General features: G+C 43.6%; 1 protein-coding gene across 1 annotated transcript in view; it reads left to right on the forward strand.

Annotated features, from left to right (window-relative positions):
• The first annotated feature begins 500 nt into the window (after positions 1-500).
• The window catches only part of NEK10 (NIMA related kinase 10), a 177,003-nt gene continuing 164,569 nt past the window's right edge, over positions 501-12,934 (forward strand). The window contains exon 1 of the mRNA XM_045857452.1: positions 501-620. The gene's annotated coding sequence lies outside the window, so the exon portion shown is untranslated. The remainder of the gene's footprint in view (positions 621-12,934) is intronic.

Genomic DNA, 12,934 nt, shown 5'->3' on the forward strand with positions numbered 1-12,934 from the left:
TTGGAAAGAACCCGCCACCTTTCGGGTTGCAGGACAACGCCCAACCCACTGAGCCACACCAGGGCGAGAATTGATTTTTAGTCCATAGCAACTCTTGAAACATCCTAAGATGAAGCTGCTCTTTCACACCCGTTTTACTGTAAATGCTAAAGGCTGGGAACACCAAGTCCAGAAAAATCCACAGCGTTTAGGAAACCTGTAGACAGGCAAGTAGCTCTAGATCAAGGTGAAGTGGAAGCAGCTCAAACTCTAAGCTTGCAGTGGTAGGGCTGGATCCAGAGCGGTCTGTGGTTGCTACGGCAACACAGGCAGCGTCACCTGTAGCTAAGTCGCTCGGCACGTGGCAGCACGGCTCTTCCTGATTGGCTGTGGCGCCCCTGCGGGGGAAGAAGGAGTGTTGGCATTGGCTCAGCCAGCGCCGGTTGGTGGCCTAGAGGAGGATTTGATTGAAAAACCAACGGTGCAGCTGGTAGTGGTGCCCCCGAAGTTGAGGGCCCAGGTGTGGGCTGGGGGTAGGGCAGGACGGGTCCTCCTATCCGGAGCAGCGGGTGACAGCCACTGAGACGATGAGAAGCACGCTTTAGAAATTGGCCTGCAGGAGGGACACTCCCTCCAGCGCGGTGAGTGCGGCAGGAGCGGGCGTTCCCCTGGGCCAGCGCGCGGTTTGAAGCAGGGTCTCCGGGGAGGTGCCCGCAGGTCCTTGTGGAGCATCCCGAAGCCTTGGGAGTCAGCTTCACTCGACAGGGGTCAGGGGCTGATGGTGCCGGCTGTTGTGGGTAGGTGAGTCTCTGTGAACCGTTCTCATAGCAGATGGGTTGGTGATGGGAGGATGGATGGGAAAATGCCATCAACGATGTCTGTTCGATGAAGTAATTATTCTGGTTACATGGAACCTGAGTGTGTCTCTTCCAATCTGCCCCCACGTCTCTGGAGAATCAGTCATAAATCCTTACGGGCGTCGCGTTTCTGTGTTCCCCTGATAGGATGCTGACTGGCTTTTCTGTTCCACGTGGGTGAGCCTGTCCACCTCCAAGCCCAGTATGTTTCACTAAGCGCAAGACTCCCAAATCCAACTGCCAGTTAAGTCTACACATGTGTGACCCTAAACTCCATCTCTTGCCACTCCACCAGACAGCCTCATTCTTAGGTTCCCTGTCTTGGGCACCACCCATTGTTACCAAAACCACATTCTGTACAACTTCTTTGACACTATACCACCTCCTCTGCATTTCCAGTGATTGCCAAGGCTATACCTTCTTAATAGCTGTCAAATCAGTTCTTAGATCACCATCTCCATTCTTACTATATTGCAATTTCCACCAATCCCCTGCTTAAGTCAAACAACCATCCAGCTTCCCTGATTCCATCTGGTCCTGTCTAATCCATTTCCCCCACTATTTTAGATGGACCTTTCTAAAAATCATATAAGGGCATTTCACTTCCTGAAAAGATTCAAATCCAGACCCTTTAGTGGGATTTAGTTCCATATCATTGTTCCCAGAACATGGCACATGCTCTCCCGTGTGCCGTAATTTCACCTGTAGCTCACAGTGCCTGCAATGGACTCCACTTTTTGCACCATCCACAGCCCTGGTCTCACTCCCCAATCATTCTCTGTGTGTTGCCTGATGGCTTTTCTGCTCCCTGTGCTGGATTCTGTCTGTGAGGGCAGAGGCCATGTCTGTTTTACCCACCGCTTGTTGTGTCTGTCACGGTACCATGCACATAGCAGGGGGTTCAAGAAACACTGCTTAAATACATGGATCTCTAGAATGAGACAGTACATTTTACACGGCATCCTTATTAGTTCCAGAAAAGTCAGAAGTAACTTTTGGCCTATAAAGCTTTTGCTTATTAAAAGCTAAATGTTGAGTTTACAGCTTTTACTCAGATTTTGAGACCCTTAGTAGTTGGAAACGATTTCAGTTCATATTTCCTACCATAGTCATTAGGGTGATAGCTGTTAGTACATGGCAGAGGTTTAAAATGGAGAACAGAGAGAGAGTACATCGCAGTTTTGAAGGTAAGCTTAAAGTCAACATTGGTTTGAATCCTGGCTCTAGATTTTAGCTCCGTGGCCCACAGCAAAGTAGTCTTTAATCATCTTTTTTATCTGTACAATGGGCTAGTATTAACATCTACCTCACAGGACTGTTTTGAAGGCTAAATGTGCATACTCCATATCAAGTGCACAGCGCCTTATTCGTAGTTTATCTTAACATGTTTAAAAGTAGAAACATTCACATGGATGTTGGTAGCAGCTTTCTTCCCAATTGCCAACACCTGCAAACTACCAAGATGCCCTTCAGTGGGTGAATGATACATCCAGACAATAGCACATGATTTGGTGAAAAAGAATGAAGTGTGACACCATGAAAAGACATGAAGAAACCTCAAATGTGTATTATTAAGTGAACAAAGCCAATCTGAAAAGGCTACGTGTTGTACTATACAATTTCAGCAATATGACCTTTCTGGAAAAGGCAAAACTATGGAGACAAAAGATCAGTGGTTGCCAGGGGCTAGGGGTAGGGGAAAAACAAATAGGAAGAGAAGAAAAGGTTTTTAGGACAATGGAAATACCTTATGATATAATGATGAATATATGTCATTATACATTTGTCCAAAGTCCTAGAATGTACAACACCAAGAGTGAGCTCTAAGGTAACCTGCAGACTTTGGGTGATTATGATGTATCAGTGTAAGTTTATCCTTGGTGTAAAATAGTACCATTCTGGTGAGTGATACTGATAATAGGGAAGGGCTATGCAGATGTGGGAAATCTCTGTATCTCTGTCAAATTTGTTCTAAATCTAAAGCTTCCCTATACAAATAAAGTCTTTTTAAGAAAGAAAACCCCACTGGAGGTTGTAATTGTGAAATTTTCATGGTCAGCTGACAAAAGGTAAAAATCAATCTTTTAATTTAATGAAATGCAGTTTCTAGGACATCATCCTACCATTTGATCGCACCATATTACTTGATCACAAACTTGTGTTTGTCAGTAGCTCTGGTACAGGTTAGAGACTCATTCATTCAATGAGTATTTATTGACCATCTGATGGGTCCAGGGCACCATGACAGATTAGGGTGGGTCAAGAGAAATTGCAACCAGTAAAGTCTTGATGAGAGGAGAGAAGGGCCTGGAGTGTTACTCTGCCTGTCAGAGCCAGTCTGACTTTGAGACCAAAGGCAGAGTAAACTGAGTTGAGCACTGGAACAGACACAGAGCAGGGAGTTCACCCAGATAGTCAGTGTACTGATTGAGCACCTGGGCACTCAGCAGTGAACGAGGCAGAGTCATGGTTTCTTTAGAACTTACATCCTCAAGGGCAGAGGAGCAGAGTCCATAGAACACAGACTCTCAGACCAGACTGCCTGGGTTCAAATCTCAGCACACCCACTGCTGGATATGGAACCCCTGGCAAGTTACTTCATTTTTGCACTTCTGTTTCCTGACCTGTAAAATGGAGTTCTTTTATTACATGCATCCATATGGGCACATTTCTTAGAACTTTGGTGAGTACACAGGAAATGCAGTGTACACATTTTAGGTTCTACTGAGAGCGGTGGGGCGGGGGAGAGACAAGTAAGCAGATAAACAATAAAGCAGGATGTGGGGATAAAAGATATTAGTTTGGGGTGGAGGTATGTGGTTTGGATTTGGAAACGAGTGTTACAGTTTTGAAAGACTTGGTCTTCTATAGGAAAGTAAACTTTAAACATACTCACGTATATGCCCAACATGTTTGATAATTAAAAATGCACTTGAAAATGATCACTGTAAAATAGATGATATCTCCTTTGGTAAAATAAGTACTCACTAAGAGGTCAAACTCACCCTCATCTCACCTGAAATCTACAGCAGTCATAATACAGTTTGGGCCCGCATGTCCATGGGGTTGGCATCCACTCAGAGCTTATCAAATCTTACATTAGGAATAGTTGTAGTTGATAGTTCTAGCTTCCCACCGCTCAGCAGAGTCAAAGAGACAAAATGACAATGAACTGGCTCTTACCTAGAGAAGTGACTAAAAAAACCCTCCTGTAACAATTCAAATAAAAATGAGGCAGAATGACAAATCACAGCAGCCATAACCTTGGGCCATCAAGAAAAAGTGATAGTGTTTAATGTATTTTGCATAAAAAATAGGGAATTGTCAATTAATTTGAGAAAACTGTGTATGAAGTGATATTTTGTTAATAAAGTGGAAAACATTTATCTAGAAAATTTGCTGAGGCCACTAGCTAGGAAAATGACACAGATAAATGCCTGGCTTTAAATCCCTGCTCTGCCACTTATCAGCTGTTCCACTTGGACGAATTACTTAACCTCCATGGGCCTCAGTTTTCTCATCTGTAAAATGGGGACAGTAATATTAGGCGCCTTTTAGATTCTTTGGAAAAGCACCTAAATGGCTCTGGCACAGGGTAAGCACCATGGAAACATCTTATTATGATCGTTACTATTACCAGATTGAGTTCTTGGCCAAGTTACTTACTTTTTAGTGCTTCCATTTCGTCATCTGTAAATGGGAGATACAACACTACCCACCTCATAGATTGTTTTGAAAATTAAATGAATACATCAAGGTGCTTACAGTAGTAAAACCTAAGTGATACTAGGTTTAAGAAAATTAAAATGAAGACTCTTTGTGACATCAAAAATAAAACTTTAAAAAACTTTATGTCCAGCATTTGTCATCAGTGGATCTAAGTCAGTGACTGTAGAGAAGTGATTTAAAATAAGCATGCTAAGCTCTTTAAATTGGACAGTAATATTACCAATGATAATATTTACAACAGCTATCATAACAACAATAACATACTTATATTGCTACCGACAGTTTTGGACGGGCTTCGCTGTATTGAGTTCTAGCTACCACCTTATAGTAGGGAGGTTGTTATTTCTGCTTTTGTAAGTGAGGACACTGATCATCAGACAGGTCCAGGGACTTTCCGAGGTCACTCAGTGGGCAAGCGGAAACCAGGTCTCCGCGACCACCCTTCCTCCTTTTGCCTACATTCCAGTGGTGTAGCTACAGGCATGATTGTTTCTAAACCCTTAACCTCTCGTCAATTCCAGTGGAGACCACAGAATTCATGTATTGTGCATGTGTATGTTACACTTGATATGAATATGAATACCCATCCTTCCTTTGGGAAATGTTATTGTCCTACTCATGTATATTTGAGCTAGTCCATATTTACCATGGAGATCTTATTTACTTTGTGTCTTCCTCATGTATATAAAGGGATTTTCATCAAACCAACATTCTTTGATAACTACATACTGGTCAGCTGGGCAAACCTATTTAATAACAGTTTTTTATTATTTTTATTCTCCATATCTAAACAGTGATACTCCAGTTATACTTGGAGCTTCCAAATCATGTTTCATGGGATTTGTTTATTCCTTTATTCATTCATTCATTCACTCATTCATTCAGTAATCATTTACTGAATATTTCTTTTTTTTAAGAAAGTGTTTTTTTCAAGGTTTTATTTATTTATTTTTAGAGAGGGAAGGGAGGGAGAAAGAGAGAGAGAGAGACAAACATCAATGTGCAGTTGCTGGGGGCCATGGCCTGCAACCCAGGCATGTGCCCTGACTGGGAATCGAACCTGTGACACTTTGGTTTACAGCCCATGCTCAATCCACTGAGCTATGCCAGCCAGGGCTGAATATTTCTTTTGTTATAAACTAGCAGTGCTGTGCTGGATGCTGGGGATGAGCAAGCTAACTGTCATTTCTATCCCTGGCTAGTTTACAGTAAACTAAGGAGGCAGACATCTGTACTTATGAATTATTGCCTGAATCTGCCCCTTTATCAAGAGCTGCTAGGCAGTGCCTGGTGAGTCTGTGACTACCTCAAGGAGGTCAGTGAAAATCCCCTTAAAGAATGGATACTTGTGTCCAGGAGTAAATGCCCACGGGTATTGAGGAGAAGCAGGTCTGGGACAAGAATTCAGGGCTAGGAATGAGTGGAGCTGGCTGAGGGGGCAGAAGCACCATTTCGTGAAACACCTCAAAGGTCTTGGTAATTTTTGTTTTCATCCTAAGAGAAATGGGAGGCCCACGAAGTCTTAATTAGTCAGATCAGTTCTACAAAAGGAATGGGTGCTTTTGTTGCTGCGTGGAGAATGGATTTTTTTGGTTTTTTTTGGAGGAAGGAGAAACTGGAAATTGAGGGACCATTTGAAGTAATTGATGTGATGACTGAAGTTCAGGTGTTGATGTAGACTAGGTTGTTGGCAGTGAGCATGGAGGGAAGTGGACAGACTGAAACCAGGTTGAATAAAAAGAAGTTGAGGCCAAATGAGCAAGGGGGTGAGGAAGGTGGAGGCATCATTTTTCTGAGGTTCATGCCGAAGGGCTATGCTGTATTGGAGACTACTTTGTTCTGTAGGTTGTTCTGTAAGTTGGCTGTGGTCTTGGGGGACACCACTCATTCATGGGCCCATTGTTCACCCCTCTCCTGATTCCTCAGCTCCAGTTCAACTCATCTGCCCACCATCTCCCAAAACCACGCTCAGGATCTTGCCTCCATCACTTGGCTCATTCCCCTGGGGATTTCTTTACCCACCTTACCTGTTCTTACAGACTTCTTCAAGTCCCCAGGGTTCGTGAGCCTCTCCGCAGCTCTTCAGCCCACAGTGACCTTTGTTACCCTGAATTCATCCAACTTGTAATCTTTTCCTGGTTATGAATTTTCTGTGCTTTTTGACATTTCTAGTGTTCTTATCTAATATCTTATTTCAGGCTGAACTAGAAGAAATTGTCCTTTTATTTAAAGGGCAGTGCTTTGCCCTGGCTGGTGTGGCTCAGTGGATTGAATGTCATCCTGCTAATCAAAGGGTCACCAGTTTGATTCCCAGTCAGGGCACACGCCTGGGTTGTGGGCCAGGTCCCCAGTAGAGGGAGCATAAGAGGCAACCACATGTTGATGTTTCTCTCCTTCTCTTTCTCCCTCCTTGCTCCTCTCTAAAAATAAATAAATAAAATATTTTTTTTTAAAGGCAGTGCTTTTTCATATTATAACTACATATTTACAATTTCCCACACACTGAATTGTGGAAAAAAATTTTTGCAGTCCCTAGTCGTGTCTTCTAGACAGTCAGAGCAAAGTAAATAATGAAATATGGTTAAAATGAAAAGTTTTTAGGTACAATTTAATGTTATTTTATGGCTCAGAAAGTGCTTCTAGTTTCTTGCAGTGCCGCCAATTGTTAAGGACATCAGTGTGTTTACCCAGTGTTCCTTCACCTAGAGGGTCTGGGGCTGACTCCACCCTCACTTACTTCTAATCCATGGACCCATGCTCACTCATTACTAATTCATGACTCGCTCATTATCACGACTCATTACCATGATGGTTAACTTTTCGGGGAACACTTTCGGGGCCATGTCTTCTTCAGTGCAGTATCTTCAATTCCTGGCATATCCGGGGAGATTGATAATTTTTTCTTGAAGGAATGAATGAAAATCATTTTCACCTTTCTCTCTCACACAAAAACAGAAAGTGAATGTAATTTTACCATGTTTGGGGCTAATGAGAAAAGGGAAATTTAGTGTGCTGCTTTAGTTATTTTCACTGACTAATAGAAATTCTTCCTTCATATCATCTGGACCCTTTCCCCCTTTTTGCAATAATCACCACTGAATATGTGGGTCTCAGGTTCGTTAGTTCCAGCACAGGCGTGTGATGAACTCTGTCGTGAGCACACTGGGGTCAGCAGTCACACGAAGCCGGAACACAGACGCATCACGAATACCATGATGCAGTGGCAGTTGAGGGAACCCGCAGAAATGACATTCACATCGGCAGGTATTTCCCTTTGTCACAAAAGATATGAGTGTGAATGGGAGTAAAGCTTGAAAATAAGAAAACTACAATGGTATTTATCTGCCACATATTCTAGCTGACTTTGGAGCAGCTCTCTCAGACCACCCGGGGTTAGTATCAGCCAGCAGAAAATGAAGGCGAATTCTTAAAGGCGTGTCTAGCATATAGCCCATGGTCAGTAAATATTTGAGGGAATGAGTAGGAGACAATCAAATACTATTAGAATTTTTTATTCTTTTTTACCTCCGAGTGCTCATTTAAATTAAAAAACATAGAAAATTGTTCACAGTATAAACTATTTGCACACAGAAAGTGTCAATCTACTGACTCAGGGGCGAGGCCATTGTAATCCTTGCCCTTCGCTGGGGACACACTCCTGCCAGTGGGGCGCTGTGGCAATGGCATCTTTGTTCCCACTCTGATGATGGTGTTAGTGCACACCGCCTACCTGTCTCACATGAGTGATCCAGGGTGAGTGACTGGACGTTTGTAAGCAGTCCAGGGTCCAGGAGGCAAAGTTATGCACGTGTCAATTCTTATTATACCATTCTTTGCCCTCCATCAAGGGCCAAAGTCAACAAATCCTCTCTTTCCCGTCTACCCTGGACTTTGCCACTAAGATTTAGACCCTGAAGGTGAACTGGGCTTCATCCTCCTTCTCCTCCTAGGCACATTTTACCTCTCCGGGCCTCAGTTTCTTCCTGTGCTAAGTGAGGGTCACTGAGTGACCATCTGCAGCTCCTGACCTGCGGATCAGCTCCGTGTGTGCTGTGCAGGCACTTCAGTTTGCTTGGCTTCGGTTTGATGTGATTGTGAGTCTCTTTAGGGAAGGTGTGCTTCTCAGGCTGGACCGAGGCCCTGCCACTCTCTGTCACCTGCTCTTCACCTGTCAGTCCTTTGCATTCTGTTCCTGGGCTGGGAAGGTGTTTGACCCCTGACCCTAGATGTGCTCTAGGGTTCTTTTTTGTAGTAACCGTCTCTGTTTCGCTAGCTTCACACGCTCATCGGAGAACATAACAATGTAATATGAGGAATAAAACCAAGGCTACATTTTAGAGAACCAGACTTCCTTTTTGGGCTATAATAGGTGTAAGCAAGTCATGTTTTTCACAGGAGTTCCTTGACTTTTTGATCACTATACTTTTAAAGTGTGTGTATGTGTGTGCTCACGCATGTTTTATTTTGAATAATTTGTCCAGTTTAACTTGACACTTTCTGGGCAGGATATATAGTTTTCTAAAACAACTAATTTGAAAAGGCCAAGCACCTATATCTATGAGATTAAGTGCAATTAGTCTTTGTAAAAATAAAAAATAAAGTGCCCTCTAGTCTCAGAGCACTTTAGTTAAATAAGCTGCCCAAGTGGCCAGCACATTTTTAAGTGTTTATCTTGAAATAATTTCAGGCTCACATAAAAGCTGTAAAAATAGTGCAGCGAGTTCCCATATAACCTTCACTCAGCTTCCCCAAATGTTAGCATCTTGCATGCACACGGCACAGTGGGCAAGATTAAGAAAGTAACATATCACCAATGCATTTTAACATGTTTTTCTTCTTTCTTGTTGTTTTATGTGGGTTATATCTTACTTTAACCACTTTTTTTCCACAGAACCACCGTTAAAGGAGTTTTAAGAAAAATATATCCACAGGAAAGGACTGCAGAAATGATTTTTCATTTTGCAGTGACAGCCAGTTACAGGGCTGAAAGTTCTCTGAGTTTCTCCTCAGGCACAGGCAGAACTGCCCCTTGTCATCTCATGTGGAGTGAACCACCGTTCATCAGAAGAAATGGAGACTCCCTGTTGTTGGTACAAGGAAGTTCTAACTTCCTTTTGTGGTAGAGTTCACAGCAGTTTATTTTAGTTCTTATTCAAAAAAATAAACCCGATGTAGCCAAGTGGTATTTAACTTTAGTTATGCCAACCTCACTTACTGGTATTACTTTCTGGGTGTTGTTTTTTTTTTAACCATTAGTAAATGTAGTAAATAAAATGGAATATTTACCAAGGTGCACCCTAAGTGATTAGAATGAGAAAAGGGATTGTGGGATTTGATGCTATTTCCCGTCATGAATCAGATGACCTTGTAAAGGTGAGGCCATTTCAGTATCTTTTGAGCACCCAAGTCAACTGTGGTATAAAAAAAATTTCCAGGTAGAGAATCTGAAACCCATGTCACAAATGCCATGGTACTTAGTGGGTTTGTATTGCACAATTTAGATTAATTACAGTCCATTAGGTGATTTTACCATGGCTTGGATACCTTTCTCTGTCACATGTGTTTACCCTGCAATTACCAAGTGATCACCAGCAAATGAGGTGTGTGTCTCTGGGGACTTCTTTTAGCATTAATCCAGATTTCAGATGGCAATAGAAGACAGGAATTACTTTCAAGAGTTTCTTCTTAAAAGTGGATTAAAAAAATTCAGCAGTGAGTCACAACTGTGATCACTTCTGTGCGTGACTAAAGCTGTAAACCACAGACCCATGTGCCTGCCCCGTGATGTATGGGAAAATCTCTCTCCCATCCGGGGTAGTATTTGGGTCCCATGATTGAGGTACAAAGGAAAGATAGCAAACGTTTCTGTTTTCAAGTATTTTGCATTTGGATTTCTCATAGGCACTTTCACTTCTGTGCCCATTCCTTTTTTTTTTTTTTTTCAGAAAAAAATCCCCCACTAAATTTCAGCTTTTCCATTTAGAATCAAAGAAACATTTATGTGAGCACTAGTGTTTGCATATTGCAAGTATCGTAGTCTGTTTGGCCTCATCTGTAAAATAAATACTAGAAAATAAGTGTTTTCTATTTGTATTTTTAACAAAAGAACCCCTTTCTCAAATGAAACTGTACACAGGACCCCAGAGAAGCAGGACTTGCTTGGGCTTCAGGGGTCAGCCCTACTTGACCCCGGCTCTGCCCTCCCAGGCTCACCCTTGCTCTCTCCTGGTTGTCCTGGGGGTGACAGCCACCCACCCCCGAGGCTCTGGTTTGGGGGTAGACAGTGTTGTTACTTGAAAAGAAAGACTTCAGTTATCTAGGCCATCATTATTTAGATGGTCTTCAATGGGTGCATTACTGGTCCATGAGGAGGTGAGTATAACTCGAGAGTAAGTGTTTACAAATGATCACAGCAATTTAACATTTTTGTTGCAATATCCAAGCACGTGATCAGTGGACTTATATTGCTGAACAGGATGTGGATCGACAATATTGGTCCTTAATAGATTTGAAATCTAAAAAAAGCTTCCTAGATAGTTTGCGAAGCACTGTTCATGAGTATTACCTAACACAGAATTCTAATTTCCCTCCTAAAGGCTGACCATGTGAAGTAATTCCCAAATGTGTTCAAGATTATTATAACATTACAAGTACTCATCACTTCATTTGATTTTTGAGGAAGATTTATCAGAGATTTTTGAACTAAAAGAGTAATGGTGCAGGTTTTTAAAAAATATTCTTTCATCCTCTTAATTTTTTAAAAAGATTTTATTTTTATTTATTTATTTTTTTTAGAGAGAGAGGAAGGGAGGGAGAAAGAGAGAGAGAAACATCAATGTGTGGTTGCCTCTCCCGTGGCCCCCACTGGGGACCTGGCCCGCAACCCAGGCATGTGCCCTGACCAGGAATCGAACTGGTGACACTTTGGTTTGAAGCCCGAGTTCAATCCACTGAGCTACACTAGCCAGGGCTCTCTTGTTAATTTTTTATTCAATGCATACAGGGTGGGCAAAAGTAGGTTTACAGTTGTCTGAGTGGCAAAATAATACAATAATTAATCAATAATAATACAAGAATGAACAGTTTCACGTGCTTACAACTGTACACCTACTTCTGCCCCACCCTGTATTCACCGTCTGCCGCCCAAGTGTCTGGCGCATGAGGGGGACCCAGTGCCTGGTCTCTGGGGGTGCGCAGGCAGTCGCAGTGCTTCACGCACAGGTCTGCACGGGGAGGAGCGCAGGCTTCCCTGGGGCGCTGAGAAGGAGCGCCAGATCTGGGGGCTCTAATGCAACACGTACATAGTTGTGAAAAAGGAAGGAGTTCACAAACTTTGGCAAAAAAATACCCAAGCTACTCCTTCCAGATTGAGGCACAAAGAGGTTTTGAGTTTTATGTTGTGTGCCCTGCGCTGTTCTGAGTGCCGCTCTGTGCGCTGGCGATATGTCCGTGGGTAAAGCAGACAGTCTCTGTCCACGAGGGACGTGTGATCTAGTGTAAGGAAGCCTATACGTGGGCAAGAGTGTTTCTGATGTCGATGGGCTCCAGAAGGAAGTAAAACAGGGGGCGGTGGTAAAAATGAGCGTGTGATGGTGAACATGTTGCAGAGATTTATCAGAGGAGCCCTCAATGAGGAGGGGACGTCTGAGCTGAGACCGGAATGACAAGAAGGAGCCTGCTGGAGAGCACGAGAGGGGAACCGCGGGCTGCAGGCGCCAAGGCCGTCAGGCAGGAATGAGCTGGGAGACGGCCAGCATGGCTGCACTGGGGCAGGCCAGAGGGAGAGGACGGAAGAGCTCAGGGGTGAAAGTCATGGGCAGAAGCCCAGTGGGACAGGAGGCCACAGGAAGGTTGTAAACCACAGAGTGGCAGGATCTGATTCAAATTTTAAAGTAATCCCATGGGCTCCTGCGGATATAGAGGAGCAAGGGTGGAAGCAGAGAGATTAGTGAGGTGGTGACAGTGGTCCAGGCAGGAGGTGTGGTGGCTTGGAGTATAGAGTGATGGCAGAGGGAGTGGAGGCGAGGGATGGCCGGCCGACTGATGGTCTTGTTGGGGGCTTGACTGTGGGAGGTAAAGGAGAGGGATTGGGAGCTTTGTGCAGACTAGCTGGGTGGTGCCAGTGACACTAGGTGAGAGGACACTGAGGGGATTGGGTCTGGAGGTGGGGATCAAGGGTTTTGTTTGCGACATATTAAACTTGGGATGCTTGTTAGACATCCTGGAGATGACTGTGCATTGAGGAGGTCAGAATGGGGCTGGGGCTGAACCTATGAATTTGGAATTGTAAAGCCATGGGACAGCAAGAGACCCCTTAGGGAGGAGCGGGTAGCTAGAAAAGAGAAGGCCAAAGACCAAGCCAGTCGCTA

The sequence above is a fragment of the Phyllostomus hastatus genome, unplaced genomic scaffold (genome assembly GCF_019186645.2).
Source record: "Phyllostomus hastatus isolate PE091 unplaced genomic scaffold, TTU_PhHast_1.1 phas_scaffold_129, whole genome shotgun sequence".
In the NCBI taxonomy this organism is placed as follows: domain Eukaryota; kingdom Metazoa; phylum Chordata; class Mammalia; order Chiroptera; family Phyllostomidae; genus Phyllostomus; species Phyllostomus hastatus.